General features: G+C 41.4%; 1 protein-coding gene across 1 annotated transcript in view; it reads left to right on the plus strand.

Moving 5' to 3' along the window:
- The window catches only part of CDH22 (cadherin 22), a 2,717,439-nt gene that overhangs the window by 221,595 nt on the left and 2,480,992 nt on the right, over positions 1-14,852 (plus strand). The window lies entirely within an intron of this gene.

The following is a 14,852-nucleotide window of genomic DNA, read 5'->3' on the forward strand; positions in this document are numbered from 1 at the left end:
ATATCCACCACCATTGTTAAACGAAACATTCAAAACATAAGGCTTTTCAGGGGGAAGTGAGAATATAGAAAGCTGAGAGCTTAAACCGACTAAGCAACATGGTGTTAGCAGGAAAAAAAGAATCTGAGTGTGCCACCTTAGCTAGTTATAAGGTTGTGCTGTTTATTGCGAGGTCAGCACGGCCTTTTACAGATGGGGATTTTGTAAAAGTCTGCCTGATGGTGATTTGCAATGCAGTGTGTGAAGAAAGAAAAGGTTCTTTTACAAATGATCCCCTTTCATGGATGAGTATGCAGTGGCACATTGTAGACATGACTAATAATTGTTGCACCATCTGAAAATGCAAAGTACGATGTTCATACAATTATTTTCAGCTTCCCTTGATGAAAGCACAGATGCAAATGACACAGTCCAGCTCTTAATTTTCATTTGTGGGGTCAGTAACAAATTCCAAGTATTTCAGGAACTTGGCCTCCCTGTTTTCTGTGCATGGCAGAACTACTGGTGTTGACATTTTTAACGCTTTCAATTGAAATCATTGAGGACTTTTCAAAAAGTCATGGATGATTTAAATTTGCCATGGGATAATCTGGTAGGCGTGACCACTGATGGGGCCCCAGCCAGGATTGGAGAGTGAAATGGTTGTATTGGCTGCTTGAAAAGACACTTGGATGAAAAGGCTGTGCATTAAAAAAATATCATTGTTTTATACATCAGTAGGCATTATGTGCAAAACATTTGCAATTCACAGAAGTCATGGACTTTATTGTGAAATCCATGTATGCTCTTTAAACCACAGATTGTTGCAGGTGTTTTTAGGACGCAAAGGCAGATTATGGTGATGTCTTGTATCAAACTGATGTTTGCTCGACTACTCATGGCAATTCTTTGAAGACATGCTTTGCTTTACGACAGGAAATAAAAGCATTCCTCAATGAAAAGTGAATGGACACTTTTGTCATGCAAGACATTGCCTGGGTAGTTGACTTTGCTTTTCTGACTGACCTGACACGCCCTTTGAATGACTTAAATATAAAGTTGCAAGGAAGCCAAAATCTTATATCTGATCTGTTTGAAACAGTGTGTGCTTTTGAGATAAAGTTAAGACTTCTGACAGCCCAACTGGAGAGCGGGCAGTTGGTACACTTCCCCGCATGCGGAGAGGCTTTTCCCCCATGATATTTATGTAGAATGGCATAGGCATGTTTAGGTCCTGACTGAACTGCAACTTGTTTTTGGGAATTATTTCTTACAATTTAAATCTCAAATAGCCTATTTTAATCGTCTTGTAGACCCTTTCTCTGCTGATGTTAAAAATGTGGAACTTGATCTTGTACTGTAAGTGATTGAACTTCAGTGCTGTAGTGCCCTCAAAAATAAACACAGAGAGATGCCTGTATTATCCTTTTATCAGTCTCTGGACACTGCTCAATTTCCCAATCTGTCCGGGGAAGCATCAAAGATGGTGTCCATGTTTGGCAGTACCGACATTGGTGAGCAAATTTTCTCTCAGTTGAAGCTGCAGAAATCCAGTCTAAGGACAGGACTGATTGACCACCATCCCTTATGCTATTCGTTATTCTGAGAGTAGGTACAATGTCACTTGAGCCCAAGATCCTGAAATTGACATCTGAGAACCACTGCAATTTTTCTCACGGATCAAGTATGTCTGGTTCAGTGTTCATCTCCAAATTAAAAAAAGAGACAATATTTCCCAATCCTCACGGTTCACTGCTCACTTACAGTAGTACTAGAATCTGTGCAAAATGGCAGAGCGTGGACCTTGCAAATCTAAATCAACCTAATGTGAAATGTTTGAGCGCAGTATTTATCTCCTGAATGATTTGCCTGTTTTGTCTACTATTGCCAATATGTCCTCAGGAAAGAAATAATTATAGAAATGGAAAATGTGTAGAGCAAAATGTAAGTTGGAAAAACATATTAATACCGGTACAGCTCAAACAGGTATTCTTTTTCCATGTGTTTATTAGAAATTGGGGGTTGAAAAAAACCTCCTGCCACGCCCCCGCCCCGCCTACCACACCACCTACCGCCCCTCCCACATTTATATTTCAACCCACTATAGGCAGCATGTATGGTGCATACGGCCCTCTGGCAAAATCAGTTGTGCACCCCTGCCGTAGAGATGTAAATAAATGTGTATACCATGACTGACAGATCAAATGCTCTTGCATTGTATTTTTATTCAGGTTTTGTAATAAGAAAACTGTATGTTGTGGTGTAATTAACACTATCTTTTTACATTTCTTTTAATTTACTGGATATATTTTTTGTAAATTTTTGGTGTGATTGATTAATGCAATAAGAAATGGTATGTTGCGAAGTAATTAGCACTATTGTTTTACTATTATTTGAATTCATTGGTTAAATTGACTGTAAAGTTTTAGTGTGACTTATTGAAGGATATTGTTTGTTTACAAAATGCTTTTGATTAATTTGTGTGAGATAGTTGCATAGATTGTGCTTTTAAATCTGAAATAAACTCATTATGGCTGACTGACAATGCAACCAAGCAGCCACCAGAAAGAATTTTCAAAACAAATATTTTCTGCTCGATTCCACGAGCTCACTCCTACCACAAGCTCCTGCAAGCAAGTGACTTTGCGGCTCTGCACCCTGTATATATAGAACTCATTCATGCCCCCATCCTCACCACCTTTATGAGCAAGGCTGACACATGGTGGATTCCAGGTGGTCAAACTGTCCTAGGCCTCTCTGGGCACAGTAGCCTCACAGGGTTGGGCAGGTGCCTTCATGTGGCTCTGTCAGGAGTAACAGAAAAAAAAAATACTTATATACTGTTACTCTTTTCAGAACACACATGGGGAGGAAATGGGGGCCATCAGGCTAGCGTTCATCAGCAGTAGGGTGCTGGCTGACTCCAAAAGGGACGTAATCACAGGCAGCACTGAAATCATTCAAGCCATAATTCTGTTTGACTGAAAAGTCAGAGATGTTCCACCCTCGGAGAGGGCCCCACCTGGCTTTCACATCCAAAGAAGTTGTTGAACTTGTTTTTACAAGACTTACAGCGGTCATGATGCTGTAGTGTGTGCTAATGAGGCCATTGCAAATAAATTCAAACTCACTGAGCATATAATGCATTCCAGGATCACTGTGTTATGTCCAGTATGCCCATTCACTACAGTACAACCTATACAACCTTTATTTTCATCTTTAAATATATATATATATATATATATATATATATATATATATATATATATATATATATATATATATATATATATATATATATATATTGATCACATCTAATAAACATTGTTCCCATGCAGTGACCAAAGTTGAAAGGCACGTGGATAGGTTTGAGTGAAACCATGGTTGAGAACATAGCTCAGTGTGTTAAGCACTTGTTGCAGAGATCTGTATACATATGCTGTACACAGTACCCAATCTTAGTAAGGCCCACTTAGCCTTTACGCTCTTTGAGGTTATTTGCGTTTTTAAATGCTTTTGATAGTAACACTGAATGGGTTACAAAAGAACATACCTCCAAGAAAGAACAATGGTTTCAAATGCTTAACGTATCAATATGGCACGAGTCTTTTTACCATCCATAATGAGGAGCATAATGCATTGGTTGGTAGATGGGATTAGGAAGTCAAATCATGGACAGTGAAACCAAGTGCTGAGACCAGTATGCTGGTTTCACCACCAGACTAAGTGATTCCAAACTGATCATTTTCATTAATAATATGGCACTGCACTATCATTAATGAAAAGGTTTTCCTTCTCACATTCTGTTTGCATTCCTTAGCCCATTGCCTGTGGTTATGTTAAAATAGCCCATTTTAGTAGAATGGGTCTTAGACACGAAGAATCCAGATAAATGTCAAATGCCTCTGTTGACATCAATTGTTTGCTTTTGTCGAGAATGCCAAATGTTCTTCATTGTCTCGGGAGGATAGCTCAGCAGCAACGTGTTTGCCTTGGAAGCAAGACGACACAGAGCAACACAGGTTCGATCCCTGGTTCTGCGCTTAGAAACCTCTGGGTATTACGCGTGTTATAAATAACCTATCATGTCATGAGTAGCAATTTGCAAGCCTGTGCCAAACAATCACTACAAGCCGGTGACCGTACCACACAGTTTCATTTGTTGGGTGTATTCAGATACAACTATGAATATGCTCCTTTTGTATAATATGATTTTAAAATTAATTTTTGAAACATACTGTCAAGTTCGTTTAGCATGTGATGTGTGCACTCTCTGTGACAAGTCTAGAAAACATGATTTCAATTTAGTTAATGGACTGCAATTTCATGGACTTCAAGTATTCACTAATAATTGATTTTTGCTGTATGACAAGAAATTGGAAATAATGTAGTCCAGGAACTGGTCTCAAATCTCAGCTTCATCACGTAACACAAGTATGTGATCCTGGCCAACACATTTAATCTCAATGTCTAACCCGTTATAAATTCTCTGACCTAAATATTTCAAAATGTTTAGTCATTTAGAGTGATTTATTTCTCACATTACGCTTTTTCAAAACAAGCCTCACTCCTGGGTTAAACGGCTCCAGCGTAGTACTTCATATTTTGTTTTAGTGACTATTGATATTTTGCACAACACAGTCATTTGTTTCTTGGGTTCGTCATGGCAAAAGCACTTGGAATCCACCGACATCTTCTATTCTCAATCTATGTTCAGATGCATGCACCTTCCTGGTAACTCATATCCTGCATCCACGACTGATGCTGTGATGTGTGAACCTTCCTCGTTTCATATGACTGCTAATCTGTGTTCTGCATTCATACTATAGGTAGTCAATCGTCTTCTTGGCTATTATTGTTGACATGAGACCTGTACCTATGCTAGAACACAACCCAGCTGCCCATGAAACAGCACTTTTTAATTCAGATTCTACCACCGATAAAGTGAGTTTCAGGGCTCTAAGGCAGATCCCATGCTTGTTTTGATGGCGGCCAGTGGAGATGTCAAGATATGGATTGTGATTGGGTTGAGGGTGCTGACGAACACAGATTGTAGGATTTCTTAATCCTTTTTGGGTTGTGAGCACACCCAAACATGCTTGCACTAAAGAACATGAAAATTAGTGTGCCTGGTATGTGTATTATAAGGTCAAATCAAACTCTATAGAAAGTACTTTAAGAATCTATAAGAAGGTTAATGTTTATATATATATATATATAGCACCTTCTCGATTTTTTAAATTCTGATTGACAATAAAAAGAATACCTAGCCAAAACATGTCAGTGAATAAAAACCAGTGGCCCTTCTACGACACCCGATAATAAGGACTGGGTCAATAATACACAAATGTTACCTATGGAAATTTCTGTGTAATACTATGAACACACAGTAGATGAAATGCCAAATTGGTTTTATTGTTGAAGAAGCATGAATGAGGAAGTATGGGTTTGAGAATGAATGTCTGAGAGAAATGTTGACTAAATTAATTGATGGTTCTTTCAAATTTTACATGAAGTAATTTTTGTTATGTGAGTATTGATTAAAATTAAGAGTTTTGATTAACTGGTGTCATCCCGTTCTACTGGTCCACTTTGTTATATATAAGCCAGATACGTGATGTCATCAGTGATGTCATCAATAACATTTGTGATGTCACCTTTCTTGTACTGAGTGTTTGTCTTAGCAGTGCTCTGTGGTGGCACGAATTATGGTTGCTTAGCTTACCATAACTGGCAGATTTCTGGGGTTTTTCTCTTTTACTTATAACCATAATGTCCCTTTAACAAAGTTTTTTCACTGAATTTCATAGGTTTGTATTAGTGCAACTTAACCATAAAGTCCCTTTAACAATGTGTTTTCAGTGAATTTGATGGGTTTTTACCAGTGCACCCAATTTTGCTACAACTTACTAATATCATACTTACATCAATATAGCAAAAATGTTCTCCAATTTAGAAAGTTTCACCTTAAAACTCTGCCATTCCCCACCTTCTAGCATCATTTTAAACACTTCTGTACACTATTTGCAATGTTTCCCACCGTTTCTGTGTTTGTCAACCTTCACGAATGTCTGACGTCATCGCAGACTTTCCGGACAGTGTCACGTGGCCACGTGTGTGGCATGTTGACATGTTTGAGATCACGTCTGCACTTTGCGAATGGGTCAGTGCTTCGTGAAGAGCTCAGAACTGTATTTTCCATCTCATCTAGGTACTTTGAAGCTCAAAATGTACCCATGCACAACTCCTACTCCTATTCTTACTCATTATCCACGATCTAACACACAGCACATACTTGGAAGAATATTAGGACAACTACTATTTATCTTTAAAATGGCATCAGCTATTGCATTCCTTCCTCCCCAAAGAGCCACAACCAAAACCAACACCAGCTGGAGGACTTACACAACCAAAGAAGCACAATACTTCAAAAGACAGTCAAGAAGACCAGAAAGATGAGGTAGAAAAAGTGCCTACCTCTAGCACCCAGAAAGAATCATGGGTGTGGCAGATCTTTACCACTGCTGTAAATGTACCAAAGGTGAAACCTACCAAAGTGAAATGCACTGAGTGGAATGGTGTACTCAGTTGCAGACAACCAGGGCAGTACTCCTACAAAACCACCTTCACGCAGTGTCACATCAAATTCAACCACTGCAAAGCTCTCAGAAAGGTTGTTCCTTTCATAGGAAGTAGTAAGATATCTTCCTCTACCTCGTCTTCCTCAGCCAATTCTATAACCACACAGCCTACTTATGTGGGACACAGAATCCCACCAGCTACCTTGCAAACAATAAAAGAGGATGTTGATCCATATCTTTCAAAACCAACAGTACTCTGTATATACTGCAACACACTAATCTACAGGGGGGAGCAATCTCAAAGTGCTTTTGAAGTTGTAACCAAGGAGCATGAGAAACACTGCCCTCTACCTTAGATTAAACCCACACGCAACATATTCCGCTGTCCGACTACCCCACCTTACTGTGGTTAGTGCTCGTTCCTCATTTCCCTTACCACCGGACTTTCTGGCCTCTCGTGCAAAAAAGCTTTAAATAAAAATTCAGTAAAGTAGTTAGATTCAATAAGATTCTCCTTTTTCTACTACGCTAATGAAATAATGGATAATTATATACTAGAGAAAAAGAAAAAATACAGAAACACATTCTTCTCTCTAGCATACAATAAAACCCTTAATCCTTTGCCGCTTATAACTATCCACAGTCTCTGCATTCCCCTGTCTAGCATATGCCTTATTAGAAAACCCAGATTACACATGCACACCAGCACACAAAAAAGACATTCTATTATTTTTACTGTTTTGTTTCCAACACTCCCTCATTGTCTGCTTTAAACCTTTCACACATATATCCACTAATCACTTAAATAAACTCTACATATAGCCCAGCAACATATTAAACTTCCAACCACCAACTGCCACTTAACAAATCTTTTACATGTACATTTCCCATACTTATACCAAAGAATTGTACATAGTGCTCCTATAAATGCACATATGCATTGTGAAGGGAAAGAAATGCATACTTTAAAGGGTCAGTATGGATGGACAAGTCCTCATGTGAGCCCAGAAGGTAAGTGCCAAGGAATACCAAGTTGGGAGGCCCCTAGCCAACTGCCGGGGCAAAGGAGTCCCAAGGGTGGGGTACATCGTAATCGTAACGTGCCTTTAACAGAGTATTTTCTGTCGATGTAGTATGTTTTCGTAAGTGAACATGTACCATAAGGTTACATCACTGTATACAAGTTATTAATAATTCCTCCTTTAACTTATATGAAAGAACTATTAACCTGCTTTAACAAACACATTTTTTGCAACGCATACTTATGTGAGTCGTTATCAGCAGTGCATACCCCAATAGGCAAATCAGAGTACACACTTGCCAGTGTCCAGGCCCTCTGCCCACGGCAGAAACGTTATATCACTATTTTATGTACTTACGTTTCAACAACAAACACAGGACACATTTCCAAAAGCATCCTTTCAGTTCCTTGCTGATGCTGCTTGCGCAACTTTGCTGCAATCCCATACAGCACTCCAGGCTGCACCCGCAAACAGTTGATTTTCCCAATTAACCCCGGAGCTTCGGCCATGCTGCGTGCCCCAATAAGTAAATCATAGTAGGCAATTGTCCTTGCCGAGGACCAGGCCCATTGTCCATACACCTAACTTATATCACTATTTTCTGTGCTTACATTTGGAAATTTTGGGGGAAAAAAACCCAAGACAAATTTGCAAAACAATGCTTTCAGGTCCTTGCTGATGTTCCTTGTGCAGGTTTGTTGCAATTGATTACACCACTTCAGGCTGTAGCCTCAAGTAAAATATGTCATCCCATTGAAACCCAGGGTTCAGCCATGCTCCAATAATCAAATCAGAGTACACGATTATCAAGTAATTGCACGGCCGTAGAATGGGCCGATCACTGGGCTTCATCTAGTACTTTAAACAGATCACCCTGTTGCCGGTGATGGGTTAATTTTGAAAAGGTGCCCTTCCTTATTTAAGTATTAGGTTTTGAATAGGAGAGTGAACTCTGTTCATCTCAGCGCTGGGTCATTCAATAAGTAACTGTTGTAATGGAGCAGTCTTCAAAACCATTCTTGATGCTATATTTATTGCTAAACGTCAGTTAACACATGATTCCACTCTCTAGGGTCTTTGTCAAGGCATATGGATTGTGGCCCAGTCATTGCTTCAAGGTTGTGGAAATGAGTCCGTCACCGAATACCAAACTCTTGTCCCACTATGGTCGCAAATAAAGGTGGTTAATGATTTGAAGGGGTGGCCTGGTGGCCACGTGGGCACCTGGTTTTGTGTGTTTGGTAATTATCTGCTGATTAGCATTATCTCGGAGTGTATGCACTGATAATCACAGCGATCTGTTGATGCAATCCTGTGCAGCACTTCGGGCTGTAGCTACGGACAGAATTTTAGCCACAGGCAGATTTTATTTTCCCATTCAAATCTATCCCAATTTTCTAAAACGTCACCACATAGCCAGTCCCTGGTGGCCATGGCCTGTAGCCAGATTTTTTGAGACAATCTGGCCACCGCCCATGGCCACCGGCTAAACCTCAGTCACCAGGTATATCACTATTTTTTGGACCTACATTATAACACTTTTTCAAAAAATAAAACACAGACACATTTGCAAAACCATGCTTTCAAATCCTTGCCAATGCTATTCGCACAACTTTCCTGCAAATCCATCCATGTTTTTTTTTTTTGTAAAGTCTCAACATTTACATACAGGAAATAGTCATATAATTTAGCTCCCATGTGACAAAATCCATTCAGACTTTGCAGAAAAATTCAAGATTGGGTATATAATATTTTGTAAATCTTTTGTGCACATTCGTCAAATGGCAACAAAGTTATAACCCATCTAAAAATGTTGAAACCCCCCTGTAATTTTGCCCCCTCTTCACAAAATCCCACCAACCTTAGCAAAAACATTCAATCTGGTTCTTAAACCCTTTTCCAAACTTTTGTTCAGATCAGTAAAACGGCACCAAATATATGTCTTTCAAATATTTTGGGACCCCCCTCTAATTTTGTTCCCTCTTGGCAAAACAGCACCAAACTCTGTACAACCATTCAAGGTCACCTATGGAACAATATCACAAAATACTATACGGTTCAATTGAGTGGCGCCAAAGTTATACACCATACCAAAACTGCTTTTCACCAACCCTGTAATGCAAAAATATGTTTGATGACCCCGAACTTCTAAGATGTTCGTGAACATCATAGGGCTGTCCTTGAACTGTTTGCGGACATCGGGGATGAAACCCCCACATCTTTGGCCTTTTTTCTCCAAATGCCATCCCATCCTCATCACCCCTCATGTCCCCAGAGATTGCTTCATTCATTTTACAAGTGCAATGTTGTGTTTTTTAATATGTTTTTACTGCATTGTTCACTGACACCGGCCGCTGTCCGCGAATCCAACATGGTGGGCGTTTCCCAAAAATATGACGCACCTCACATTTTTATTGACCAATCAGTGGGCGCGTCCGATGTCTGCGTACATCACAATGCTCCCTGGACCAGTCGGAGGCTCGTCCGCTGACTGAAAAGGGAAGTGAGTCCACAGACCAAACCCAGATATCGATAATTATTTTTGACCTACATTTTGGCTATTTAAAATAAAACAACTCAACAGATTTACACCAAATTTACAAAAGCATGCTTTCGGGACGAAGCCACCACTCCTGCCACACATTTGGTGAAAATCCGACCAGCGGTTTGGGCAGTAGGCATGAGCAACATTTTTTTTCCATTGCGTGTAATGGAAAAACCACACATTTTGAGACCCCCTCTATAACTTTGCCGCCCCCAGACGAAACCTCACCAAACTACACAGAATCAATCTGAGGGGGCCATATACTTTTTTGCAAAACTTTGTGAGGATTTGTCCAGGGTGGGGGGGTTATAAAAGTTATTAACCACCCAAAAAGTGCACTTCATATGGATTGAGCAACTTAACCATAACTCCAGGGCTGCTATCACAGGCCCTGCAATATATATATATATATGCATGCAATATACAATTAAGGACAAAATTCTGTCACGCGGGGATGCATGTCTTTGTTTTATTTTATTTGCAGTTATTTTCAACTAAATTTGGCTTAATACATAAAATGAAACGGGGACCCCTTGACTCTCTGGTTGTGCCGCTGGTCCAAGACAAAGGGCCTCATTCCGAGTTGGGCGGTAACGGTTAACGGTCACCGGTGATGATGCCGGTGTCGGTAAACCCTTACCGCCCAATTCCGAGGTCCTTTAGCGGGACCCGCAAAGGACGTGTGGTCTGACCACACGTCCTTTGCGGGTCCCGCTAAGGGACCAGGGCGCTAATAACGGGCCTGCTGTTTGCGTGCCCGTAATTAGCGCCTTCCCCATTCCCATTGAGCCCTATGGGGCCTCAAATGGGAATGAGGAATGGTTTACTGAATGGGGACTTACCGGGTCCTCCAAGGTCGGAATGACCCGGTAAATCCCCATTCCCTATTAGCACCATGGCTACCTCCAAACTCGGAATGAGGCCCACAAAAATAGTAATGGGGCCTCACCCAATGTTTTGCCCCGTGCCTCACAAAGCCCTGTGACAGCCCTGTTTAGGAGTTAGGAATCTGACGCTGTGTAGATTGAACAGTCTTTGTTTAGTATGCTGAGCACAACGCAATGCACACAATCTTCGCCAATCCCTTTTGTCAACTGTCAACGACAGATTTTCTAGTCTTCCTTCTACTCTAGCACCATGACATCACGGCATTCCATCCCAGAACCCACTGTTCTGAGAAATTTCCAACCGCGCACCCATGCATAAAATACACGAAGTATATCCATTAAAAAACCTTTCACGTATTAGCATTAGCATAAATGGAAACTACAGAAATTAGACAGGCTTTTCCTCACACATAAAGATGCACGCAGGTAATGTATATGTACCTATCTCAGTTGCTCTTAAACTTTGCTAACCACAGTCTCTTAGGTGAGCAATTGAAGTTCTGCTAGGGAAACTGCTGATAAATTCGGGCGTGTATGTCTGCCTATTCGATAATAAGATGTGTAATACCAAAATGGCCTGAAGAGCCGAGAAAACAGATACATTAAACAGCGTCTCTAGCATTCTCAACCCAACCGTGCAGAAAAGAGATGACACACCAGCCTAGTAGGTCAACGCCCTTTGGTAACACATACATGACCTCCTCGTCCGTCTTACTACTCGTCACAGTCCTTGACTTCATAGAACAAGTACTGCGACGAGGAAGATCTGGGCTTGGTTTAATGAAGATTGACCTTATGCAATTAGGACTTCCGTGAGAGTTGGGACTGAAAAGGGAACAGGATCTGGTTAGCAGACGGAATGCCATAAGTGCGAGGTAAATTATGAGTAAGAAGTATATATGAGAGAAAAACAGTGGCCTAGGGGACACACGGGCAGTCCCTGTGATGCAGAGGGTCCCCTTCAATCCTGGGGCCCTCGAAGTGCGACACAGCAATGTCTCGAGGCAGCAAGAATATCATGGACCCCTCAGCACATTTTGCAGATGACCGCCAACATTTTGGGATATGCCTGTGGAGATGCGAAAGAAGCCAAGGCCGTTCTAGCAGAGCACGATTTCTCTGCGTCGCTGTGTGTTGTCACGCAAAATGTGTTAATCAGAATCACCCGTGGAAATGCAACTCGGGTCCCTTTGAAGACGCGGAATGAAGAAATGGCGCCTGAGGGGGTGCAGGACTGCTGTAAACACACATTCAGGAGGCAAAATGGAATTCATTTGAAAAGATAATAGAACAGGGTTCGTGCGGTTGCAGTGCAAGTAATAATATTTGTCATGCTGGAATTTTTGGGGATTGCTTTTTAGCAGCTCCCGGCAGGAGATTTTGTGTATGTATTTAGACCCTTACTTCTCTGGCCTTCCATGTAAAGTCCTGTGTCACTTACTATCTGCAAACTCACGCGCAGGACCGTCACGCATGAAATGGTGATGACAACTTGGGAGGGGCAGCCAACCATCGAGGAGGCATAAGGTCAGGGGCGTTGCTAGGGGGGGGCTAAGGGGGCTATAGCCCCTGATCTTTTGGTTGTAGCCCCGGATAGAATCTCAGGATCTATAGCCAAAAGACTAGCTAGCCCCCAGTCCCAACAGTTCCCACAACAGCTTAGCCCCGGGTCTTTTCCAGACCTAGCAACTCCCCTGCATAAGGTTAACTGAGGCTTTACCGGGGCCCACGCGGAGCAGGACGTTTCGCCGTCGCCGCTTTGGTGCAGGCTGTTTGGGCACGCACAGAAGGGCACAGGTCCCGTTTGGGCGTGCCCTGTTTGACGCAGCCAGCAGGGCTTAGCGGCCTTTGTCCTTCAGGATGTTTTGGTGGCCCTGCACCTGAAACGAGAATGAGTTACAGGTGCAGGTTCTTACAAAAGAAAAATGAAAAGTCCCACTGAATGATGCCCTGTCCAACATCGGATTGATGTTATCCGTTGCACCCGTATTTACGGTGCAATCCCGCGTTACCTTCGACTGTTTTGCTAACACCTACCCAATACCTTACTTAAAGCCGCCCACGGCCGCATTGAGGAAAAAATAAGAGAGGAATCAGTTATTGATACAACGGTCAGAATGGGAGAGACAGGGGTAAAGGACCAGGCAGAGAAGAAGAAAGACAATGAAACAAAATATTGCGTGGATGTCACATTAATTACCAATCTAGATGAATACTATTGTCGTGCCCGGAACAAGTTGTTGGAGAACCAGAAAAGCAAAAGGAGAAAGTTGCTGATTAGCAATCTGGGACAAATAATTAACAAAAAGCAAATCACTAATATGACGATAACCTTGCAGTGCTCACGAATGACTGAACTTGGGTTGATTACCACCGAATCGGTGAAAAAAAAAACCTTTATCTCAGATCCGTGTCACACACCGTGAGCAGTGATTCAAAAAATAATAATATTTGATGGCCAGCCAAACTCAAGTGGGTAAATGTGCTAATGCTAACAGGTAGGCGAGGTGTCCATTAACTGCTTCCTGTCCAAAAGAAAGAGGGACAACATGCAGAGATGATGCAGAAGCAAGTGATAAACATAGGTAAACCAAAGAAAAACAAGGGTAAACCAGAGAAAAACTGGACTGTCATGTACAGTGCGTAGCATGCATAAAATAGACTGATAGCAGAGACCATAGTGTAATTACTGTAAATAATGTGGAGCTGGCAAATGGGCGAGACCTTCAAATGGTTAGGTTCAAGTAAATGTCTATGAACGCTAAAGTGCGGTCATTCCTGAAAGAATGGAAAGGGATAGTGAGCAAAACAAAGGGATCATAGTAGTGGGATCTATCTATACAACATCCCATAACTATATGTCAGAGTTACCTGGTAGGTTGTCTGATTGAATTAACAGATATTACTGCAGGGCTGGAAGCTTCTTCCTAGGCGATTGTATTACCTGCATCCAAATCAAACCCACATTAGGAAGCCTGTAAAGATACAGCGAGAATATGTGCGTGTGAAACAGTACTATGAAGGAAAGTATGAAGCATGGATGCGGTATCTCGCACACAGATGTGCGACTCTTGGTTCCTGTGCACACTGAAATTCCATGGCATACCTGTTTCCCAGAGTCAAATCCCCATAATCGGCTAAAGCTCCTGTCCGTGTGCGTGCAGCACGTTCGCAGAAGCCGGTCAATACCGTCAGAAAAAGGATACTTCCTGTTGTTACGTGTAAAATAAGATCACATGACCGTACTCATCACGTGATCCAGCGAAAGGGAAACCAGAGAAATCAGCCCGAAAGTAGCTGCGCCATATGTGAGCATTATGATCTGCTGGAAATCACAATCTGTGTTCCATAATCGGGTTAAATAAATAACGTGATGTGTTGGGGCGTGCCATTATAGTAGGGTTACTGCAATAGCATGATATCACTGTGTGATAGATTTCAGAGACAATACCATACCATTAACTGGTACACTTATTTGCACTGTATGTGAAAAAAAGGAAATATATTAAAAATATATATAAAAATATATATTTGCGAGGGACATATTAGGGAAGTAACAGTCAACATAGGAGAATGGCAAGAATGGATGCAACGCATTTACATATCAATCAGAGGTGAGAAGTTATAGCACGTTGTACTGATAGTTATTTGCATAATATTCCTGAACAAGGAGGTGGACAGTTGAGGGAATTTTAAACACAAAATGAGGATGAAAACTAGTGGAGAAAGGATATAGATTTTTGGGCAGGAAGAGAGCGGACACCATGGATTAACTTGAGATATGTGGTAAACTGTTGCGAGATCGCAGCAATCACATGCGAGGATGCTCAAATTACTT

This window comes from Ambystoma mexicanum, chromosome 3p (assembly GCF_040938575.1).
Source record: "Ambystoma mexicanum isolate Mex_15411 chromosome 3p, UKY_AmexF1_1, whole genome shotgun sequence".
NCBI classification, from domain to species: domain Eukaryota; kingdom Metazoa; phylum Chordata; class Amphibia; order Caudata; family Ambystomatidae; genus Ambystoma; species Ambystoma mexicanum.